General features: G+C 40.0%; 1 protein-coding gene across 1 annotated transcript in view; it reads left to right on the forward strand.

Moving 5' to 3' along the window:
- The window catches only part of THADA (THADA armadillo repeat containing), a 506,671-nt gene that overhangs the window by 299,246 nt on the left and 181,774 nt on the right, over positions 1 to 25,651 (forward strand). Inside the window, exons 40-45 of the mRNA XM_030269014.4 lie at positions 4,234 to 4,334; positions 9,357 to 11,157; positions 12,154 to 13,923; positions 17,464 to 17,554; positions 20,229 to 20,334; positions 21,700 to 21,784. The gene's annotated coding sequence lies outside the window, so the exon portion shown is untranslated. The remainder of the gene's footprint in view (positions 1 to 4,233; positions 4,335 to 9,356; positions 11,158 to 12,153; positions 13,924 to 17,463; positions 17,555 to 20,228; positions 20,335 to 21,699; positions 21,785 to 25,651) is intronic.

Below are 25,651 nucleotides of genomic sequence, written 5' to 3' on the forward strand. Positions count from 1 at the left end.
CAACAATATAATAGAAACCATACAGACCTCCAATTCTGGTTGCTAGCTGTAACACAGCAACATCTGTAAAGTGATGCAGAATCCTGAGTGCAGCTCAATCTCCTGACTTTTTCCATGTTACCTTCCTTATGTTCTGCACTGAATCTGAGTCAGAAGTGCCTTGGCAGCCAGGAGGGCCATCCCTGTCCTGGGGTGCATCAGGCACAGCATCACAGCCAGGCAAGGGAGGGGACTCTGCTGCTCTGTGCTGGGGTGGCCTCATCTCCAGTGCTGGGGGCAGTTCTGGTCACTGCAGTATGAAAAAGACATTAAACTGTTAGAGAGTGTCTGAAGGAGGGACAAGAGATGGTGAAAGTCCTTGAGAGGACAGCTGAGGAACAGCTGAGATCACTTGGTCTGTTCAGTCTGGAGAAGACTGTGGGGAGACCTCATTGCAGTTACAACTTCCTCGTGAGGGGAAGAGAAGGAGCAGGCAGGAGTCTGTGTTCTGTGGTGCCCAGCCCAGTGACAGGACTCAAGGAAATGGCCCAAAGTTGTGTCAGGGGAGGTTTAGGCTGGCTAGCAGGGAAAAAAAATTCACCCAGAGCATGGCTGGGCACTGGAGCAGGCTCCCCAGGGAAGTGCTCACAGCACCAAGCCTTACAGAACTCAAGAAGCATTTGGACAATGCTCTCAGACACATGGTGGGATTCTCGGGGTGTCCTGTGCAGGCCCAGGAGTTGGATTAGATGATCCTGATGGTTTCCTTTGAACTCAGTTATTCTAATTTTCTGTGATTTTATGCACAATATTTTCAGGTGTTTTCCCAGAAATTGATCTTGCTTGTATTACCTTGAAGAAATTAAAAAGCCACAACTCTGGAAAGTAGACAAAATCTTCATGAAAGTTCTCTGCACTTTCTTTGAATGATGAAATACTTTGGGTTTTTTTTTTTTTTTTTTTTTTGTTTGTTTTTTAAGCTTGTTAGGAAAACCCCTTCCCAAGGACTTAAAACTTTGTAATCCTCAGTCTGTGTAATGACAGATAGAAGGGGAAAACACTTTAATGACCAGGAGGTCATCAAAGTTACTTATTCAAATAAAGATCAATTGGATCAGCACAGTTACATGGGATAAGTGATAAGAATACAGTGCTCAGTCCAAGTGCTTTGAACAAGTTAAGTTATGCCTTCTTCCCCCTGCAGCATCAAATAGTTATGGTGTAACTGTGGCTTCCTCCTCCAAAGTGTTTTGTTCTGGTTTTGTGCAGTATGAATTTCATAGGCCATTCTCTCTCAGCGGTAGGAAGGGAATTTTTTGTGAAACTTGTGTTTGGTTCATAGGAGTCAAAGTTGTGTACAAAATTTCAGTCTGCTTTGTGAGGCCGTGGCAACAGCTTAAAGTGTGAGTAGTATATTTATAGTGGATTATAGTGATGCTGAGTAAGTGTGTCCATAGAAAAGGATTTCCCCAATCTAGGACATATTTCTGGACTCCCAAGAATTGTGAAAACATAGTAATACTTTTCTATTTGTGTACAACCTAGCATTGAAATACAGGAAAGGAGCAGAAGGAGTCAAGGTGGAGTGAGAGAGTTTGGTGGTTATGCCTGGTTTGACAGATAGCACATGTTCTGACAGAAATGCCCTGGAGAAGTGAGTCAGTAAAATATTTACCAAAACTTCCCTAAATACGAAACATCTCATGGTGGGTAAATACTGATGTAAATCAGCGTGACTTGTTATAACTTGATTTATTTCATTATTTCAAATTTTTCTCAATATTTTATTACACTTCATTTGGAAACAGATTACAAAACCTTTCTAACAAGCTTGTCATGGGAATTTCCTGTGCAATCAATAATTAATGATAGCTATGTCTGAAGCAAAGCTTTCAAATTCTTTAGTATTTTCTAATCATATTTAGCACTAAATTTTTTGGTTGGCGTTTCCTACAAGTGAGGCGCTGCAACTTCTTGCATTTACTACGACATGTTGCAAGTCACACAGAGCTTGGATCTGTTAACGAGTAAATAATATTGTCACCAGGACTGTTCTTTTTCATTATTCCAGTTTTTGGAAAGGACGGTGGGTAGTGGGGATGTTAAAACAGGGGTGGCAGCTGTTCATGTGTATAAGTGGGAAAAAATATTTCATTTTGAACACAGCTAAATCCCTTCAAAGGCTGCTACTTCTCTGCTGAGGCAATGTGATATGTGAGCTGGGCTTTCCCCAGAAATGGGTAGGACTTCCATGTTAGTGCTAATGATTTTGTGGCAGTGTGGGACCAGACTCAGAGCATACTTTGGACAGGCTCTGGCCATGTCCAGTGTGAGCAGCTCCTTTTTCTGCTCTGGAAGGTGGGGTGGTTGAGGAGAAGGAAAGCACACGCAATCAAGGAGAAAACAGGAGGAGCTGAACACATGACAGAACTGAACTTGGCAGTGTAACAGAAATGTGAACCAGAAGAATCTCCTAAACACTCTGCCAATGTTGGTTATGTGGGTGGGAGCTCAGGTGCAGGTGCAGGATCCATTCTCCATGAGGGACTGACCTACAATTGCCCCTTATAGTTAAAACAGAAAGGGAAGAGTAACTTGCCCAGTTAAGTGCTAAAGTCACTCTGCAAGTGAGGAGTCAGGTGGGCAAAGGTGACTAGGATGAAAAATTGATTAGGGTCATCTTGGGATACTAGTAAAGCAGAATGTTACAGAGAAAATGAATGTCATGAAAAACACTAGAAGGAGTACAGTTTTAGTAACAGAATACAACTGCATTATGTTTAGCAGATGCCTGCTAGAGTACCTACTCTCCCACCTCCAAGATTTGCCCCCAACATAAAATCTGAGAAAAGATGAAAATATGCTGCCAGTAAATGTTCTTTTCAGCAAAATAAGACAAATACTGATTTATTTATCTTTAATGTTCTGTCCAAAATGTATTTGGTGTGTGAAAGATCTGATACAAAATAATCCTGATGTTGAGCCAAAGAGATTAAAATCCTATTGCTTCTAGCCTTTTCTCCCTCCTCAGAGTGCTTTTAACACAGGCTTTGGCCAAATCCTATTCATGTTGGTGGGATGATTTCTGTTGCCTTCAGTCAGGTTTTTCTAGGAATTCACCTTATCATATTCTCTCATAACATTTAATGTCAGGTTTTAAGATCAGCTCCAGTAGCATGGCTTGAAAAGTGACAGGAACCAAGTCCTTATACACCAATTTTTAAATATTCAGGTATCAATATTGAATTTTGACCATTGTTTGTACTCTCTCATATCACCTACAGGAATGCCAAGTAAAACTTTATACTACAACTGCAAATGCTGTAGTTTGCTTTTAATGGTTCTTCAAGGCTGTGAAATGATTTATTAAGACAGGATCTGTATCAAAGAGATTACAGATCAGAAGTACTCTGATTAAAATATTTGGCAGTCCATGTTTGTTTCAAGATATGTTAAGAGACTAAAAGAATGATCTATAAAAAAGAAGTTACTGTAATAAGTAAAATATTTTTCTTCTTAAGTGTTTCTAAGAACTTTTTTTCAATTATACATTTCACCTCTTCAAAGAATTAAGGAATTACATAAACACCTGCACAGTTTCCCTCACAGAAAATTCTACAGTACTGCCAAATTAATTCCAGATAAATCCTTCCTGTTTTTCTGTCTCACTGTGTATCAAGGTGATAGCCAGCATGCTATCCAGATCATTGCTTCAACCAGATAGTTTATTTTCCGGGTAGATAACACCTTAGAGACACATCATGAAATGGAAACATTAGCAAAAACTTGTAACCTAGATGTAAATTACTGGTCTTTGAAAAATTATTGAAGTTGCCCCTAACCTAGTATGTATAATTTTTTTGGGTCTCACAGACCCACCTATTAGGCCTGTCATGAAGGCCACCTAAATTTATAAAGGGTTCTGAGTTATCTCAAGATATTTACATGAGTGTACCTAAACATGTGTTGCCTAGATCTAATACAACAAACTTTGGAGCATGTAGACACACTTTAAAGGACTTCTGCAATTCATCAAGAAGCCAAGGCTTTGACCATGTATCCTCAGGTGACTGGTTAGGTAATATTTGTCCACCTCTACAGAAAAACAATAGGTTTGTATAGATAATTGTGTAAATATTAGGTATTATGGTTATTATTTGTCTTTTTGCAACAGACATTACCTGTTTAATTGTTGAACATATTTATTAGTTACTGAATCTGTACTTCCGTGGTCCCCTCCTCTGTTTTCTGCAGACCTTACACTTCCTGTGGAGGAGGAGCTCTGTGCTGTCCCCATGGAATGGGAAGAATTTGGATGCTGCAGTAAGACTCCTCTCTTCACCCCTCATGAGCAGGTGTGGTGACCTTTGCAGTACAGGGCTGTGTATGGCCTGCAGGAAGGGTCTCTGCAGCCATCCCATGCCATGCAGGAAGGGTCCCTGCAGCCATCCCATGCCATGCAGGAAGGGTCTCTGCAACCATCCCATGCCATGCAGGAAGGGTTCCTGCAGCCATCCCATGCCATGCAGGAAGGGTCCCTGCAGCCATGCCATGCCATGCAGGGTCCCCATGCCGTGCCCTTGTGCAGCATGGCTCATGGTGCAAACTGCACGTGGCTGTGTGGGGCACTGGCTTTTCTAAGGAGAAGCTTCTGTGAGGAAACTTTGGCCCGTCCCTCTTCCCTCTAAGGTGCTCCATACAACAAACCCAGACCTAATTGGGGCACCCACAATGCCTGGGGGAGAGTCTGCCATGTCATGCAAGACACAAAACTGGGTTTCCTTCAGGCTTGCAGGAAGGCTGGGACAGTGCAGGGCTGTGCAGGCTGTCTGCCCCTGTTGGCTGAGGGCTGGGGGTGTTTGCTGGCCAGCATTCTTCTACCCCAGCTGCCAGTGGCTCCAGGGAATGACACCCAAGCCAGAGCCCCCACACCCTCATGCTGCCCTAGGCTGGCTTCCTCTAGAAGGCTACTGGGCCTGCCTTCCAAAATGAGGCATTTCTCGTCCATCTCAACAGGTCTTGGTTTAATTTGGATGGCGAGTGTTTACAGATTATACCCTCTACTTAATAATGCTTCTGTGACAGCTGTTTTGTCCAGCTTTCATCATGATGTAAATGTTTTTAACCAAGGAGCCTTGGATACCTACTAACATGGTACACTTTCTTATGCATTTGCCAATTTGCTTTTTATTTCTCTAGGAAACTAGCTGAATTCAATGTATAGTTTTTGCCCAAGAAGCTAGCTGAATTCATAATATATATTTTTTTTTCTCTCTAGTTCTGTTTCAGGATAATGTTTAATCCATTATTTGAAGCAGGTTTTTCATTCTCTTCTCTGTAATAAATTACTAAACTGAAAGAAATTGAACTAAGATCCTGTAGCTTAAATTCACTGAGCTTTTGTTTTGAGATTGAACAGTGAATCTTAGAAAGCTTGTTTTTCATTTGTCCTGAAACCTTGCCCCTCCTGCCTCCTTCTTTTCATGCCAATAAAAGGTAACCAGAGACAGCTGGGGGCTCTCTTTCTGCCTCCCTTGAATGGGAGTGTCTTCTGAATGCCTCTTTCATGTACCTGCACAGACCCTGCTCTGCTAAACCACTACAGCCGAGGTTCTCAAAGGCTGGATAGGTTTTCATTGCCTGCATTTCTGGTCTGAAGCAGACTGAGAGAAATGAGTGTTAAGTAAACGCAGTGGCAGGCCTGCCAGCGTCAGCATTCCAGCCTGCAGGGCTGCTCCGGACCAGGACACTGCCAGCACAGACTTCTACACATCCAGCTGTCAGGGCAGTTTTACTTGCTAGCAGTTGAAAAGAAGAGGGATGCACGGCAGAGCAGAGACGGGCAAGTCTAGTTTTTATGAGGCTGTTTATTTTTTCTGTAACAAGTGTGTGGTGCCTTATGGATGTTGATTGGGAATTTAATACAGTGATAAAGTAAAATTGTAAACTTACCAAGACTGTTTTCAGCTGCCTTTGTTCTGCACCTCCAAGCATCTGCAGAAAACGTGTTTAACAGCACTCAGACACTTCTGTGAATGTATACATGATCTTAATCAGCACCTTCTGCAGAGAACTGATCACCTCGGTGCAGCTGATTGAAGTTAATAGAAAATGAAGGTGTCTGTCTTTCCATAGCAGGCCTTTTGTGTGTGAATCAGTGCTCACAGGCTTTTAAGTGAAAGCAGGGTTTTATTTTCACCTTTATGTCAAGAGCGTTTCACAAATCCTGTGTTGCAGTTTAAAGATCAAGATTTAGGAAACACTGATAGTTGACAAAAGCGGGGTGTGTATCTGGTGATTTTAGCAGTCAGGGCAAATTTCAAACACCCTAACATCCAGCTAACAGTGGAACTTACACATGGAAGGATTGTGCATTCATAACTTACTAATAACAATGTCAGGGTATTGTCTGTTGTAGCAGGCAAAAGAACCTGCACTGGATGAATTAAGCCTTTGTTTGTACAAACACCTAGGCATTGTGTAGGCAGGTAAATTTTCCCCCCTCTATCAAAATAACCTTATTCCTTTACCACACGTAGGAACTCATCAATTCAAGACCTTCCCAAGTAAAGACAGTTTTATTCAGGAGGGAGAATGTGTGCTCAAGTAGTTATCTTTCAAGAAATATAGTATGGCTTATGCAGATCCTTCCACTTTACTTTCTTTCTGTGTCTGCCTCATGACCTAAAGAGGTTACTCTTGTCTCAGCTGCTTGGTCAAGGTGTTTTGCTGGGTGATGCCATTCTCATTGCTCTGTTATGTAGCTGAGGTTCTGCCTTTCCTGTTTCACTTCCCCTGAGCCAGTGGCTGCAGCTGCAATGGAGGCATCTGGAGACCTGTCAGGATTACCTGGTTAGGGTACCTAGCATGGATGTACTAATGGTGACCCGAGTAGTGCAGTGGTGATGTTAGCGTTGACTTCTCAGCCCAATATCTGTTACATTAGGAAGAAAAGGATTGTCAGTGTAGATGTAACTGTAGAAGTATGAATGCAGTGCATTCATAGAAGTATGAATGCACCCATGACCTGTGGCAGACACAATGGGCAGTCACACAGAGATGTTCTGCAGTGGAGGTGAGCAGGCGGGCTGGTTGAGCAGAGACAGGAGGTATGTGGCAAACAGCCCCACCAAACCCAGCCAGGCATCTCCATCATGGGCTGCAGCACCATGACTCCTGTGACTCCTCACATCAGCACGATTCTGGATGCTCAGAAACATGAGCTAGAGTAGAGTAGCTTGCCCTAATAATTTTCAGCATGAGTTCTCAGAGCATCTGAAGTAATGTTTACAAAAGTGTGTCTGTAGAGTTACTAGTCTTCAGCTGCTGGTCCCAGAGGAAAATTCACATGTGGACATCAGAGTGACCACTGATGAAGACTGAAACAGCTTATTGGAAAAGGGATGTAAAATAACTATAGCAGGGCAGCTTTTTTGTGTACTCAAACCAGGGCTAATAGACCTTGGATTTAATGTAATGGCAACTATAACTTTCTGAAAATGAAGACCATTTTACTCTTTCCCCTTTTTTAATTCTTGCAAGTATATGCTACCACATTCATTAGGATGTCTTTTTTTGTTCTTTTACTCCTGATAGATGGTGCAGTGTTATTTGTTTAGTCATTATTTTTAGTTTTGTATGTAGCTGTTTGTATGTTTATTGAAATGAACTGCCATCCGGGCACCCTGATCAAAGCAAAAAGCATGAAATCCCACGTGTTGCACTTTTGAGAGTAACAACAATGAAGCTAACCTTTCACCCTTGACTTTCTTTTAACCCTAATTTTGAAAGACAGTAGCAAACAATTCAGCTAACTTCTTAAGTAAAAGAATATTCAAACTAGCTCGATTGTAATGCAGTGTTCTTTTCAAGTGAATGGAAGCTCTGGAGTAATGCATAAAAACACAGAGGCTGGGTAAGTTCATTACTTTGGAGTTTCTGGTATAGTAATAGCAGTGAAATGGTTAAAAGGCTGACTTTAAAGTGGTCACAATTAGGCTTCAAAGTTAACACCCCACCCCACTGAGATGAATGGGAGCAGTTGACATTTCTGAGTGCTATTGTTTCAGTCTGGCTTGCTATAGCTTCTAAAATAAGACAACAGTACATCTGTTTACATTCTGCTTCCGCAAACCCCGATGGGCTAGAAACTTCATTGTTTTTTAAGTGGAAGCTTGGATTCTGGAGAATACAGCAATATCCACAGGGTATCTGTAGGAAGAAGAGCTGAAAGCCGCCTTAATCACAGACATCTCCCCTTTCTCTGTAAACTTCCATTGTTCCAGGACAAATCTGTAAACCTCAGGGGGAAAAATAAAGTAATATATATTTGAACACTTACAACATGACATGCCCACAATAACTTCTCATCACGTCCCTAGCATGCAGATTTTCATAAATGGATGTGGTGTTTTCAACTTTCTTCTCTTTGTAGTTTGTAGAAGGTAAAGGTCCTGCATTTTTCTGAATGCAGAAACCTAAAATTCTTCTGTCTCTAGAGAAGTCAGAGTTTCACCTAGGAGGGTTTGAGACCAGGTATTACTTTGTTCTCATATGGGTAGAATCCTTTAATTTATTTCTGAGAGCATTACAAGAAGAAGTAAGATTTTTGAGAGGAATGTTTTGCATTTTTCTGATACTTTGGTACGGGCAGCTACATTAGCTGGAGTAAGATCTTAGGAGTTGGAATGGATGAATAAAGGTGCAAGTGGGGCCAGAATTTAGAGCAGATGGTCTCTATTACCCCATGCCTCAGTTCATGTAGGGAGTACACAGTGTCCTCTCAGACTTTTGTTGAGGGGTCTGCACAGTGGCAAACTGCCCTCAGTAGCAGCCAGAACCCTCTGAGAGCTCCTCTGATAAAAGCGACCCATTAGATATGCTTAGACTGTAGATTGAAACCAGCTGTGAATCTGTCGGAAAGATTTTCCTCGTTGTGCTTTCATCAGGGTGGAAAGTTTGCGGCTTGTTTTGCATATATATGTATTTTGGGCTTCATTGCTCTGACTTTGTGAGTCCTAGAGCCTGCCAGTGATAAGAGCTCTCATGCATACAGGCTCCTTTTGTATCCTGGCGCTCAGAGATCCTGCCTTCCTTTTGCCCATGGACAGCACAGCTTGTGCTTTGGAAGTGCCACTGGGGGCTCTCCCAAATGGTGTCTCCCAGATTTCAACCCTGGGTGAGATGGATAGTGAAGGTAGGCGTGCAATCTGTGGTTTGGGCTCGTGACACTTGTTTCCTGCCCAACTCCAAGCTGCATTTTCATCTGACTATAAAGTACAGTGGCCCTGAGCCTTGAGACAGCCCTGAGGTTGTCTGAGACAACTGTGGGCATTTCAAGAGTGTAAGCTTGTTTCCTCTCTTTTTGTTCTCCTCAGGTCCTGTGTTATGTGGAAGCGTGCAGCAATCTGGTCTGGATGAAGAAAATACCTCAGAAAACCCAAGAGGAATTTTTGCTTTGACAGTTTCTCTCATTTTTTTTAACTTCATAATAAAGAAAATAATTTTTAAAAATTGCTTTAAAAATAAAATAATGATAAATCATGCTGGGAAAACCAATTCCAATGTGATAAAACTCCTACGGTGTGAAGCAAGAACCACTCAATTCAACTGCAAAGAGAAGGGCATGTTATTTAATCAAACAGTGGGTTAGAGAACAGCATCAAATATGCATTTTTTAATATTTGTTTCTATTTTTTCTAGTCCATTTCTGACTGGATTTCTTTAGTATTACACAGACTTGAGTTACATCTTATGCATCTTGTGGAAGAAAATGGGTATCCTAACAGAGCTTTTGAATTTAGTTAAAATGACTTCAGCAAGGCTGCAGTAGGTCAGTGGCCATGCTTGGAAAAGAAGTTAGGTGATGTTTTGCCCAGTTCTATATATTTTAATTAGCAAACTGGCCTGCCTCCCTGAATGACAATGGCATTGTGATACTTAAATGTTCAGAAGCCTAAACTTTATATACTAACCGTAACACAGAGAATTTCTCAAACAGACTCTAAGAAAATATTGCTATTGCTTCTTTACCAGTTGTGCCCTAACCCGCTTTTTGTGTGGTATTCAAGGATAATTTTGACAACAGAATTATCTTTTGGGGAATATAAAATACCAGGGATTAAAAGGGATAGATCTAGATAGGGCAGGAATTTGCCAGCAGGATGGCGTTCTGAAACAACTTCTGAAAAATTAACATGCTATGAAAATAAATTTTTTTTTGACATTATGCTCTTCTATTTTTCTTTTAGAAAACAAAATGAAGGACTTTTCTTTTAGAAAACAAACTAAAGGACTATTTAGTTTTGAGTAAATTGTGTGTTTCCCTTTTGTGGTGTATTTCTTTAGTAAATTTATTTTTTGCATGCCTATTGCTCCCAGTCTCTGCTGGTCTGATCTTGCTTGCCCACTGGTATTTGCCACTAAGACTCAGAATCATAGTTTTCTTTGAGGAGCTTGGTACATTATGGCAGTCATTGTCCCATAGAAGAGGATGAAGGATACAGACAGTCGCTCCTGTGGGTCTCATGAAAAATGAAATAGGGAAAGAGCCCAGCAAATTGAAACAATATTTTTCAATTCATGAATACTAAAAATTCAAATGTCTTCCCAAAATAACCCTGAAGTTTTATTTCTTATTGAAAATTCTTTTTAAAAATCCCAACAAAACAAAACAGCTGAGATTTACTTTAGCATCCCAAGTTAGGAAAAAATGTTGAATAAAAAAGTTTTTTATATAGGATTAAATTTCCATATTTTTTTCAGCTCTAATTATGATAAGGTTGTACAAGGATTAATTTTATTCTTTCTTTGTCTCATCCTTTTTCCATCCTAGACAATGAAAATAGTTTAATCTAGCAGTTTTTACATTGTGGTCTGTGCACCAGAACTGGCTTGTAAAACTTTTTCTTTCAGTGGTTTTATTGTTCAAGAACTGATGCTTCTTGTTACTTCTCACCATGCATTTTGGTTTTGTGAATGAGTATGTTTAGATAAAAGAATAATACTAATCATGTATATACCTTTTGTATAGCTTTATGTTATAATTAAATAAAAATTATACCAGAACAACGCTTCTGAAAGGCTGAGTTAACAGGAAAAAGAACAGTCAGTGGTGACTGAGAGAAATCTGGGATGCCTTCACTTCAGATATTCAGCAAGGAAGAGGAAACACCACAGGTAAAACATAAGATGGAGTGTTGTTCTTACTGCACATAGTTTAAACTTGATGGTGTAAGAACTGTGCTTTGGGCTGCTTTTCAAGGAAGGGAAAACTAATGGGGTTTTAGTTCATGGGAGGGACTAGGAAGCCAAGTAGGATCAATTGCAATTTAAATAGAAAAGTGAAAGCTCTAGGATCTTAGTTGCTGTGTCATACTGGTTTTCGTTTCCATGATGCCTTTTACAGTTTTATTGTTCTATTGCCTCATGCTTGTGTAGTTTGAAGATATTCAAAGTGATTGTTTATTTTGAGCACCTCCATTTTTTAAAGCTCCAAACTAGAGAAGTTTCAGAGTAGGGAAACTCAGTTGTTTGTGTGGTTTGTCAACATGACATGGGAAGACGAAGAAAAAATGGGTGTGAACAAAATCCTTGTTCATTTTTCATTGTGTTGGTGTCTGATCTTTGGTTTTCTGAATCAAGCTGACAAGATTTGGGTACTGCTGTCCTGGAAACTGGAATTTGTACTTGGCCAGGATCCAGGCTTAAGGAATTAAAGCTGAGCAGTGACATCACCCTGTCTCTCCATTTCTTTTCCCTAACCATGATGCCTTAAGTTTTAACTTTCATATTTCTCAGATTCTGTGCTGCCTAGGTGTGTAGCTCTGAGCTTCACATTAGATGCCAGTAAGCTCTCTTCACAGGGTGGTAAGACAAAACAGTCCCTTTCCAGCTTAAGACCAAGGACAACCACTTTGACTTTAAGAACTGAGGGGAGCAAACAAATAGGATGGGACTTCATAACCTGAAGCTGTAATTGGACAATTAACCCCAATGTGCAAAGGTTCCAAAACTTATAAAAGCATGTAACCTTGTGACCGGTCATCCCTCTTACGACCTTTTTGGGACCATCTTGGGTGTAGCCCTGGGCAGGCTCTTGTGCTGCCCAAGGTGTGTACTTTTAAGACTTAATTAATTGATACCTACTTTATTTATTCTCTTACCTCTGTCCAGTCTCTGTTCCAGGTTCAGCCTCGCAAGGCATCAACTTCCTAGCTGCCCTAGAACTTTACCAAAGATTAAGATGCAGTGTTCTGGTAAGACAGTGGTGAGGTCAGTGCTGACTGTGCCATATGTGGAATAGGCAAAACAGCTACACTGGGTAGGTATTATAAAGCATAAATAACATGTGTATTCCATTTCTCTGTCCATTGTGTGGGTGAGTCTACCCAATGCAGGGGTAGCAAGAGGACATGCTTTCTAAAAGGACAGCACAAGCACAGGTGCTGTCAGGACACTTGGCTTAGAATTAACTTTCCCCTCAAATTCTTTCCTGCTAATACCGAGAAGTACAATTTGTGTGCTGAAGTAACTGCATTTATGAGAAATACTTGAGCTGAACAACAACAAAAAGAAAGTCCTGGAAGCATTTAATTAAGTTCTAGCTTTTTTTGATTGCCTATTTTTAGGACAAGATGTCAGCTGATATATTGCCTTTAAAAATGCACTTTGGATTAAGGGGGGAAAAAAACAGCATAAGCTGTGAAGTCTTAATTGTTAGAAGTGCAACAATAGCTTAAAAACAGACTGTAAAGCCTGGTTTGACAGCTGGAGGAAGGGATACTTTATTAATAGTTGTAAGGAATGGGTGGATAGGACCTGAAAAAGGCAACAGGGGATATAAAAAGAAGCTTTGTAATATGAAACCATTGCCAAAACCCCTCACAGAACAATTTATGAAAGAGCCTGCGTCGCATAAGCACCAAGTTAATACATGGTGAACAGGATTAAAAGCTTCTGACTGGTGTGCCTCACTGAAAGTGAAGGTGCACCAGTGCTGCAGCTCTGCTGTGGCAGATCCTTTAATGGGCTGGAGATGGGCACATGGGGCTCACTGGCCAGCAGCCTCTGCTTTTGTGACTCAAAGTTTCTGTCTGGCAAGCCACAGATGACTGGCCAAAATACTTCACTATTTTACAATCTGATAAATCCCCTAAACATCCTTGCAACTGATAGCCAAATTGCTCTGCCAATATGACCTGAGACATATAACTCCAAACACTCATTGCCTGCGGGAGGTGGCAAGGAATATCCCCCTCTACAGAGATTTCATGTAGCTAAAATCCCTTCTAATTAAATTCCCAATTAAAGTACAACTGCATGTTTTCTGTGGCCAGGAGCTGGCTGCATAGGCGGTAACGGGAATGCAAAATCCCTCTGGTTGCTCCAGCCTCAGCTACAGGGCTTCTCTGAATCCAGACTGCCAGGATCTCCAGAGCAATGTCCCATATTAGAGTATGACTGTCTGTTTATGACAGATCCAGAATACTTCAGCTTTCTAGCTGTTTAAAAAAAGAAGTCCTTGGGTAAATGTCAATAACATCTAGAATTGGGGAAAGTCTTAGAAGCAGAAGGGCTGCAGTTGTGGGGAAGTTTTGATCTCATTTGAAATCATATATCCATAAAATCGCTTTAGTGCAGACTTCCCATGTCATGCCGTGCTGACTCTGTGTGAGATCTGACATTGTTCTTCACTCTTTAATAATGAGAGCTCAGGAGGGCAGGGAGAGGGGAAACATAAACAAAAATGTCAGCCTGATTTTTAGCATTGTACAAATTTAACCCAAGTTGCCTGTGCCAATCCTAATCCCTCCTTTCAGGTTTGTCCTTTCCATGTGGGTCAGTGGCAACTCAATTCCTGATACATCAAATCCAGAAACTTGCTGAGACCATCAGTATCTCTGGCAGTATCACATGGAGCAGATGACACTTATTTTGTCTGTGGTACATGGCAAATTTGTTCTCAGGATCTGAATTTTCTGTGGATGTGGGATCAGTGTCTTCCCTTCTCTGCTGCTCCCCTCAGTTGGAAGTGTGTTGCACTGATAGGAAGTATTATTTCTCTTCACTTTAGCTTTAACCATGTTCTTAGGTTTCTTTGCTTTTCCTGTAAGATTGTTTTTCTCTTTCACCAGTGATCTTAGCCAGTTCAAAGTGCTGATGGGAATTTTTGCTCCTGCTAATCTGCAGCACATGTCCTTTCTATAGTGTTTCTTTTCTTTCTGTGTATTGTACAAAGCAGGTTTCACCTTTGACAGCTATTTTTTGTTTGCAAGGGGAACTGACAAGCTATGTATTTTCTTGGAGTTTTTCCTGCACAACCTTTTTTCTTCACCTTCTTGCCTTCTCTGTGTGGCACCAGTACTGGGAGCAGCAGAGCTGCCAAATGAACTGGCAGATGAGCTTTTGTATTTTGTTTCAGCTAAGACCAGCCCTGCATTCATGAGATATTTCTGAGGTTATAGGTGAAGTAAAAATGCAAATATTGTAGATATTGCTTGTGGCACTGATGAGGAGAACTGGTGTTGCTAATATGGGAGAGGAATTGCATTTCCATGAGACGCTTGGGACTTTTTCTGCTGGAGTCTTTCCTTTTCCATATGAAAGAAATGTTTAAGGGCCTACCCATTCAAATGCTGTGTAGGAACTTATCCAGCCTACTTGCAAAAAGAGGGTGATTGCATCTACACTCATTGATAATTTTCAAGGTAGAATCCATTGTGGTAGACTTGGTAGAACATGATCAGGAGGAAAGGCAGAGACAAATTCTCTTTGGTGTAACCATGGATTTTAGACCCACAGTTTTCTTATCAAAGCCATGCTGATGTGTGACAGAAGGAGTGAGAACACCCCTCCTGATCCTGTGTATGGGGCATATGCTTATTATTGTTGGCACAGCCTGAAGTCTGGTTGGATTTGCTCCCCCTTTTTGCTCAGATATGCTTTTGGTGATCATACATCCTACCCATGAAAGCTAAATCGTGGTTTGATTCCACGTGTCAGCTGCTCCATACTGAAATGTGTCCATCAGAATTTCCATTTTGGTCCCAGGGAGGCCTTCCTTACCGTTTTCTAAATGATGAAAAGTTAGTGTTAGAAGTGTTTCTACCCATCCTTCTAATCCACAGAAAATATGTGTTACATTAAAGGAAATAGTTCAACCTTATTTGTTCTTTTTATTTAGTTTATGTTTGAAGGGTGTTGAGCATTCCATCTATGAGAGAACACATTATTGCTTCTATACATTATTGCTGTTATAATACAGGAGAAGCATATCAGGACCCATTCATTATTTAGCAGACTGGAAAAATTTAAAATATAAGACATCACTTGAGGCTGAAACTGCAGTCCATCTGTCAGGAGACGTCTTGCTGCTGTAGGAGAGGTAAGGCGATGCTGTGATTTGGAAAACAGCAGGACTATTACTTCCAGTGTCTGAGGCACAATCCCAGTATACAGGAGCCTAGACCCTAATTTTTTTGAGGTAGGCAACTCTTAAAGTTATCTTCCTCTCTTTCCTTTGTTGGCCTTTTTACTACTTTTAGACATCAGTTACCTTTGTAATCCTTTTTTATGGTTATATTTGCTAAAAAATGCAACTGGTTTGGATTCCCCACCTAAATAACTTGACTGAGAACCTACAATACTTGCTGTTCTCCCTCTTCTTCAAAGCTAGACTACAGTTAATGAAAACTTGCAAGTGGTTTGTTTAATACACTATTATTTTGTTTTTGAGATTTTTTCTCTTCTGCCTCTCATCTTTGCAACCTGTGCAGCTTCCTTATACTTCCTTGTATTTCTTTAAACATTATGCAGAGTAAAATATAATTTTTCTCCTAACTTAGACTTTGAACCCTTTGAAATGAAATCAAGTGAATTTGCCTGTACTTGGTTGGAAGCTCAACAGTTTCTACTGTTTTGCTGTGTAGGGAGTGCCATAGCTGATTAAAATAGATTTGATCTTTTGTCTCTAGATCAGCAGATGATTTTTAATCTACAGCAGCATCCCAAAGTTGTAAGGCAGCACTACATACTTCCATAGGAAAAAAAAAAGTAATCACACCTGATTGAGGCTGATTTAGTTTTGTACATCCTAGTGAATAAGGCAGAACAAATCTGCAGTGAGTCTCTGAGTGCAGCTAGGCTATTCACTTTGCTCAATTCTGCATAGCAGAGAAGATAGAAAAATCCAAAGTACTGACAATTTCATCCCTGTCTAAACCTAGGACTGGATATCATAAAGTGCATATCTGTATCTATATATCTATCTATATATGTATAGATGCAATTCAGTACATGTGCTCCTTCAATTCTTACCTCATAGGTTATTAATATGAATTTGAACTATAATACTAAAATATACATGTGATAAACATTAGATAAAAATTAGATACAGGCAAAAATGCCCTGCAGAATTTGTGGTCTGAATGACAAGATTTACCCCATATGAATGCCTACAGTGTTGTAACTTCAGCTCATTCCTCATCAGATAGTTTAAGTTCATTCATGTCCTAATAAGTGGTAACTGCCCTAGGAAGCCCTCTAAGCTTTCTATAACCAGATGTGCCACTAGTAATCTTTCCAAAATGTGATGTCAATGGAGCTGTAGCTGGTTAAAGGGCTATGCAGGGCAAAAAGTGGTATTAGTGGCTAATAAAGGCTAATTCTTCTGCAAGCAAAATTAGCTCACTTCACAAGCTTGTTATGACTTGAAGTGTCTGGCTGTTGAACTATGCATCTGGCTCATTTGTTGCTCTCAAAGAGATCCCACCCTGACTGACAGCTGTACTGGACTGGAAAAAAGTAGCCCAAATGAGTGAGAACAAGAGGACTTCAGTTTGTGGGACTTTAGGACAGTAGCAATCCATGCCAACAACCTCCATAAGGAAAAGAGATGAACCCAACAAGGAATGTGAGTGATGGGGGCCTGGCTCTGGGCACTAAATTTCCTTAACTGAGCAATTACTACTGCAGAACTTTGTGCTCACAGATGCTGTAATTGATTAATATTATACAACTACCTAAAAGACACAAATGTCCAGTAACTGGTTGCAGCAACCCTAAATAATCACTAGAAACTTAACTTCCAGTGAATTCCAAATATTGTGCTGTGATAAAGTGATTAAAACAGCACCAGAATAGCCTAAGCTTTGTGGACGTGTATTTATTTTTACTCACCGGTTTTCTGGGTTAAATGCCACATCAGAGTGTTTTTATTACAAAGTTCCTGTTCCTGCTCAATGCAGCTGTACCTATTCTAAACTCCTTCATCAAAGGCAACCATTTCCTTTTTTTCTTAATCTCACATCAGTGTACCAAGAGCAGTTGTCCATGGCTTCCTTAAGCTTGCTCTGCGGAAAAGCTTTCTTAAAATCTTCCCTATGTCCATTCTTTCCTTTGCACATGCTTAGAAATGTGTGTGCAGGTGTATAAACATGGACACATGCATGTGCCTATGCATATTTAAATCAGTTTCTGCTTCAGCCTACAGCCTTGTGCATGACCAGACTGGGAAAGGACTCCTGTAAAAGATTGCTACCAAAAAGCAGCAAAATGCTTGTGTCCTCATGTGTAGGTAAGGATTTTAACACCTTCTTTATTTATGAGATGTTTCAAATTTCTGAACTCTATGATAACATTTTGCAGGCAAATGTGCACTGAGGCCAAGACTGATTATTTTTTCACTGTGGTATTGTTTTTGCAAGTGTTTTGACACTCAGTGTTAAGACAGGTCAATCAGAGTGACAAGTTGGTGATGTTGCTTTTTGTGCAATTAAGCCCTTGAATGTTGATCCTGGATTGAGAGTTTATAGAAACCACATGGAAATATCGGTTTATGCTGTTAAGTAAATTTTGGGTCCCAAACTTTTATTCATTATGAAACAGTATTTGAGTTAAAAGGAGACCTTGGACTAATGAATGAGTTTGGTTTCTGTAGCATGTCTATGACATGGCTTTCTTTGCACCAGAGACTTCTGTGAAGTGCTGGCTACTGGTTTGGAGACACTGGAAAGGGAAACCTCTCAAGAGAAGACCCATAAGTGCAACTTGTCATGGCAAAAATGACAAAGATGAACTTCTATAGAAATTGAGGCTTTAAATTGGACTTTTCAATCTGTATTATTTTTGTTCCTTGTGAAATTTTTCTTTTGATTAGCCATAGCTGGGTACAGCTTGGATGCCCAGTCCTGTGAAAGGGTGAGAGATGGTGAGAGACAGTAATATAAATAATCTTTGCTCACCAAGGATCTCAGGAAATCATGCAAGGGGAAAATCCCAGTATTTTCTTTTTACACCAAAAGGAATTTTTCTCACACATAAAAAAAAAGAAGAAAAAAGACATACTCAAGAATCTTGTAGAGCATAGTCTAATTTATGTTGTTTAATGGTGACTTTTCACACTGGAAATATAATTAGAAATTATATATATTATAGAAAAGAGATCTTGTAACAACAGGGATGATAGACAGGAGAACTGGAGCTAACATTGGACTCAGAACAAGACTACCCAGTCAGGGATGCATTTGAGGAGGTAAGTTTCTCCATGGTACATGAGAGATTGGTGCTGAAGTGTCCCCCTCTGCTTAGATGCCATCACAATTAGAATATGGCAGGAATGTGTTAATGCTGCAGACCATACTTGGGCTTCAGGAGACAGTCATTCCTCTAAATTTTAGGTATAGAAGTATTAGTACCATGTATTACCAGCAAAGATCTATAGAAAATTTCTAAAGATACCTCAACTGAAAAGTGAGAATAGTTTGTTTGATGCTGAATCAGACAGTTTCTCTGTAAGGAAACAAACAAGTGCTGTAATAATGTAGGATGTGGCATCTTCCTGCCATTAGCAGTGTTCTTTCTGTCAGTTTGGATCCTCTAGTAGAATAAATCTCAAGTTCATTAAGGGAAGTGGTAGGTTGGGATGCTTTCATCCTTTACACATTAGGGTCATTGTGGCCAGAGTTGTCATCTGTCCTTCTCCTTTGCCTGCTGGGGAAATTCAGCTCTATATGACTATTCTTGATTGTGTTCTGCTGGTATCACTCTATCTCCATGGTTTCAGTTATTCTTGGTACCCCTGTTATCAAAAGTAAAAATGCTGCTCAAACTTTGTTTTTTGCTTCTTCAATCTCCCTCATTTCTTCTACTGTAATGCCACATCTGCACTTTTTGTTTATCGTTTTTTGTTTTTCACTCTGTGAAGCTGGTTTTGTGCAAAAACACCATGCCACAGCAACAGCCAGCAGTGATGCAGGTGCCCCAGTGCTAAGCTGATAACACAGAGAGAGCTGAAGCATTTCTACTTTTGTGCTCTGAACTCATTCTCAGAGCTGGTTTCATGATTTGTTTCATTAGCATTGATTTGCTTTGTGCTCTTGAGTGCAATTGCTCATTTGGTAAGAGTTAGAGCAGCTACATCTCCATTTTTCCCTAGCTTAAGCATAGCAGCAGTAATGGCCACCTCTCCCTGTTTTTCCCTTGGCAAACTTCCCAGAAAGATGTGTACTTAATTGTAATTTGCCCTCTGTGGTCAGCAGCAATATCTCATCTTTTAGTATCTCAACAGCACCACTGTATTTAACTCTGTGTGTGTCTGATCTCACACAGAGTAACCCTGTATTTCAATTAGGCTGACTTTATGCAGCAGAGATGTTCACATTTATTGTTTATACAATTAATTCCTCTGTCATTTGCTGCTTCATCTTCTTTTCATGACTTAAAAAAAAATAAACAAAAAATAAGCCACCACTTTCTTTTGGAAAAATACCATTTTCTGGGGAAGGCTTCATCTGTGCATCTCGTGTATCTTATTAAAGCTGGTTTTGAATTTTAGGTAGACAAGCAATTTTCTGTCAAAACTCTTCAAAAGAAAGTATGAAATGTCCAGGTTGTTACCCCAGGAGTGGCACAAAAGGGAGAATTTGAGACCTGCGATATGAAATAGGAATATTTTAGTCCAACCTCCCCTATTTCCATTCTGGTGCTAAATATACTGGTGACATCCTTGCAAGAAAAGAAACATCAGTGTTTTTGGCAGAGGGACAGGCACCCTTAGTTTAGGCTTAGTTTCATTTCTGTAAATTTCCTTGATAATACATGAAAAAAAAGAGTCAAATTATTGTATTTGTGACTTTGATGGTGACATTTGGCAAATACCAGATCATCTTAATAAAATGTTGAATTTAAAAGCCAACACTTAAATTAAAAAATATATTTCATATAAATGAAACTGACAACTTTCATTCCAGGTACATTTCATGCTCTTCAGGAACTCCTGTCCTACATAAGAAAAATAAAACTTACATCTGAGATGCATTAATATCTGTTGTAAAGTAAGAAAGTAACTGTTGTAAGGTAAGAAGTAAAAAGAAACATTTGATCAGCTAAGTCAGCAATCCTTTGCTAGCCACTGTTGGATTGTATTTTATGTGGGAGACAGATAACCAACCCTGTGTGTCCTGGAATGAGCCTTTCCCTACTGTTGGTCATGTGTAGTTTGTTTTTTCATATCTCTAACCTCACGGAATGTAAGGAAAAGTAATAATGTTGAAAAAAGCCAAAGAAACAAATTCAGATTGAAATTCAACTAGAAACTCAACTTGAGTTTTTTTTGTGTGTGTAAAAACAGGGTGTTGATATTGAAATATTATTATCCATCTTTTCCAGATTTCATGCCTTTCACCTATCCCCATATTTCACATCCAGTTTTATAATCATGCTTGGTCAGCCCCAAACTGAATTTTTGGGGAAGTGTGTGATTTGCCACTTTGAACAGAAAATCCATCCAGTTTTGTAAATAGCAGCTCGTAAGGAGTTTGTGGTAGCTTCTGAAATATTCCTGTGTTAATGACAGGACTTCTGAGCTTTTATATGTAACTCTGCTTTATTTGACAATACTTAATGAGAGATGATTCCTGATAAAAATGATGATTTCTTTACAGCAAGCTTTTCAAGATCTCTTTTAGAATACTGTTCTATTGCTGTTCAATATATAGCTCAGCTCTCTTTTAAAGGCTTTTATCTCAATGTTCTGGTTAATTAAGTTAAAACTAATCCTTAAGGAGTTTCAAAATATTAAATATTGGATGTAAGTTGCTTATGAAATCAAGTAGTTCTTGTTACTGTGATTTATTTCAACGTGTTTTGCATAGACAGTAAGTTTCATTAAATAAGTATGAATGTATCACAGAGTAGTAATACATTTTATACTTTTTTTTAATAAGACTTAAAATGCTGCCTCAATACATGTGGATTCCTAGCGTCTGAATCTGATGCACATCCCCGTGGTAAGGACCAGCATGTGCCACATGTCAACCGTGGTGGGTCATGACTCTGGTGTGGGTGTGCCCACCATGTCTTATTGAGCATTGCTGTGCCCCTTCTTCTCCAGCAGCGGAGCCTCAAGTGAGAGGACCACAGCATCAGCTTTCCAGGGGAGCATCCTTCTCCCTGGCCTCTGTGGGGGACACTTGCCCCTATTCAGGACCCCCCATGGGGCTGTCACCTCCCAGGGGATTGCACAGCTGTGTACTCGCTGTGTCTGTCAGGTTGAGATCCCAGCACCAGGGTGAGGAGGTAATGCTGCCCTGGAGATGCCCATGGGCAGCATCACTGTGGGGCCAATCACAGCAAAGTGATGAGAATTATGAGTCTTCTCTGTGTTAGACTAGGTAGGATTTATACATTTGTGAAGTTCTCCTTTTGTTTTTTCCGTTCTAGGCCCTACAGTGACCTTACTGTTGGCTGATTCCAGAGAGCCACCTCATTATTCTGAGTTGAAATTTCTCCATCTCCAAAATCAGAGGTAAGGATCAAAGTATATTGGGACAGTGGGATGAAACATAACATGGTTATTATGATTATACTGCTCACTATTAATATTAGAAAGGGAGATAATCTGTTTTTATATTCAGAAAGAATTAAATGCCATGAAACTAGTGGAATTGTAACAATAGCATGAGGAATGCTGGTAAAATACCAGCATGACATGGCTTGAGTTAGAAGTATTATACTTTTTGCCACATGTTAGAAACCACTAACTCTGGTGGCTACTGTAACTTATTAAGAATTGTATGGGAATCTGTTTTCAATATCTGTGATTTAAAAATATCTTGGAATGTCACACTGCAGAAAAAAAAGAAAATATATTTCCTGAAATCTGCCTCAATGCCATTTTTTCACTGTCCAATTTCTGCTGTTCTGGTTTTCTGGATTTTTTTTTTCATTTCTGGGTTATTTTTCCTTTCTTTCTTTCTTTTTTTTTTTTTTATTATGATTTTATGCACAATTTCATAATTCTCTCAAAGAATTGACATTTGTCAGAGGTCATAAGCTGAAAATCACCTGTGTAGTTATACATGCTTTGTTTTATTTTCAAAGAAACTATTAAGCATTTCAAGAAGAATTAATCTTTCTGATTTCTGTAGTACAAAATAGTAAGGAAACTTGAAGTGTTTTCCCATGCTTCTGCCATGTCTATAGATTTTTTGTAAGTATTTCAACATTACAGCTGAAAGGATATGATTAAACATGCTAGGCTTTTTGCAGTTCCTATGGCTGCTACTTAAAGTGCATTAAACACTTAAATCTCAGCCTAACTAAATTGGAATGGATGCTTTAAAATGGGGTTTATCTTCCATTTTGTAATAAGGAAAATTGTAGAGCTAATACTAATGTCATCATGGCCACTTTTCTTCATAAAGAAGGGAAGGGAAAGCAGCTTTAACTCATGGACAACATCATTTCTGTCCTGTGCTCTTTAAAGCTCAGTGAGAAGAACAGGATATCACTACTGAGTCAAATTTTTAGCTTGGATACAGATTTCCTCTGTGGCTTAGAACAAGTTATTTCTTCCTCATATGTTTTAGCTTACCAGCTATATAAAACCTTTGAGGTGCACGTGCTTACAAAAATGCTTTAAAGAGGTGAGGTGAAAGTTTAGAAGTTCTTTAAAAGAAGCTTCTGTGAGGTCTCAGCCTGCTCCCATATTTGTCACTGAAAGTTTTACCATAGACTTAAGTGGCTAGACTTGGGTTAGAATAAATTTCATTTACATTAGTGACTTCATGCAGGTATTTGTATTAACAAGGCTTTTAGTCTCCCTGACACCTCATTCAAATTAGAATTTGATTCTCCTGAGCTCCTGCTCTGAAGCATTCAGGAAATTAATTAATTGCCCTGACTTTTCTCCTTTTACCCACCTAAGAACCTATGTTCTGTCATCCTCAAATCATACACAAGAAAGTTTCTCATACCTGAAATGTCACCATATTTAACTGGTTTTATCTAAAGGTGGCAAGATCCAGAGTTTCTGAACCTCAGGAAGAATGCTTTCAGACATTATTCCCTTGTTAAAATAAGGGATTCTGGCCTCAAAAGCATCCCTACCCTTAGACATGATATGGAAGTAGATGTGAGTCTGTTTGTAGGCTGTAGATGATTCAGTAGGACTTGAAGGTTAGTTATGCCATCCTGAGAGCACTTTAGGCCTCCCAGCAAGGTGTTCTGGTCAGGAGGTGAGGATCAGCAGGGTGTACTAGCACCCATGCCTGCTCCTGAAACTGGTATTGTCAGATTGTCCCTGACAGGTTCAGCATCTGCGTGGGTCTGTGTACTGGTGGTGAACTGATTATCTTCTGCTGCTGATTGATCCTGGGTGTCCCATATGCGTGTTGGCTTTCTCAGGTGTGTGGTGGGGTACCTGGTTGCTTTGCAAGGCTCAGGTGGATAGCTTGTGTGGCCAGAGGTTTGGCCATATGCGGACTGTTCTTAGTAGCTTACTCAAGGTCACTGTGCTCAACTTCTCATTGAGCTTACTATGGGCTAAGCTTCAATCTTCTGGAGCTGGCTGAAGCAGATAGGACCTGAATGATAACAGGCAGCAGCCCAGGAGCATGACGTTTCCTGCTGTCCTAAAGAGCATGCAAATATTTCATGCAGGAGTGACTTCAAAGTGGCTTTTCTCTAGGCAGCACATCAGTGCAGCTGTACCTGTGAGGACAATTCCATCAGAGAACTGGCTTGTCTGTCTACTTCTGTCAAAGCCTGCAGTTACATGTTCCAGGTACACATTTAAGTATGTGGCATCCTCCAGATATGATCCAGTGGGAGAGACAAATCTAAATGCAAAACCAGGTATCCCAGCAAGATCAAATTTTTCTCAGAGTCAGGTAGTGTCTAGTGGCTCTTGAACATGGGAGGAGTATTTCCAGGTGGTTTGTATATAGTAGTAATGCTTAGCAGCAAATTATCAAGTAGACAGATGGAGGCACAATAAGGAAACTTGCAAATACAGTATTCTGATTTCGGAAATTTTATCCTCATTGTCAGGAAAACAATTCTCCTAGATGGACTTGATAGCATAAAAGCACTGTAATTTCAGTAATGTTATTTTGGACATCAGAACTTCAAAACCTAAAATGATATGAGGTGTTGGAACAAATATATGCAGATTTTGGTCTTCGTGGCTTCACAGAATTACTCACACTTCCTTTATTTAAGAAAACAACCACATTTCTCACTTAAAAGTGACAGTCCTACAGTGAAAAGGAGAACTTAAAGTGCTCCTTGAACACAACGCTCCCAATGCACATGTATGGGTTAAAGAATTCACAGCTCAGAGGAAATAGCATAGAAGCTAAAAGCTATCTGGGAGAGGTCAGGTCTGGTGCAATTGTGAGTTTTATATTCAGTGGTCATAGCACTCCTTCTCTAAAACAACTTATTTAATTGTCACTACAAGGGATGAATGGCTAGATGAAGCAGTTCTTTTAGAACTGGATTGGCTAAGTTACTTTTCATGGGTGGAACTGAACTAGAGAAATGGTCAAAAACATTTGAATGGTCTTTGGCACGTTTGGAACTGTGTAACTACTGACAAAATGTAAACAATTACATGGTAACTAGAAAGATGCATGCCAGGTTAGTAGTGTGAGAATGCCTTGGCAAATTAGACTAATTGACTTCATGGGACAAATTCTGGTACAGCTCCCACTAATCATATGAGCATGTTTGATGGGAATGTGATGTGTCTGTAAGCTTGAGCAAACACAGTCTGAACCAAGTGCTCATCCTGTTAATAGAAAAGACTCCCAGAGTCATACTATCCTGATCCAGATTTCTGTGGGTTCATGCATCCATTTTCTGAGCCATGAAGCTGCAATGACCAGTTCCTTGCAGTCAGTTGTTCAAAGGCAGGATAAACATGTGTTTAGGGGAATTTGCGGAAGCTATTGCAGGTGCTCAATACTTTTGATTTAATTAGCATTTTGTGAAAATCCAACCCAGGGCTAAGTCTACCAGAGAATTTCTGTGTTCTAATACACCCTGTAGAATTTATCCAGAAAAGATGTACTATACTGTGCCAAGGACCATGACTGGGTACCTTGGGAGGGAATGTACAAAACTCTGCACATACCAAGGAAGAACCTGTTTGTGGGTAGAAATTGTTTAGAGGAAAGGTAGACTTACCTCACTTTACCATTTTCTGCATTCAGGTTGCTGTTCAGCCTCCTTTATTTTGGGGTTCTCAGCCATGAACTGAGCGCTTGGTGCTGCTTGGCTAACAGTCTGCTGTAGTTACCCAGTGTAGAAACAACTTCCCAAAGCATTTTAGTCAGTTTTAGACACCCCCCCCCCCCGCCCCATCGGCTCCTAAAAGCACTTCCTTTTC

The sequence above is a fragment of the Taeniopygia guttata genome, chromosome 3 (genome assembly GCF_048771995.1).
Source record: "Taeniopygia guttata chromosome 3, bTaeGut7.mat, whole genome shotgun sequence".
In the NCBI taxonomy this organism is placed as follows: domain Eukaryota; kingdom Metazoa; phylum Chordata; class Aves; order Passeriformes; family Estrildidae; genus Taeniopygia; species Taeniopygia guttata.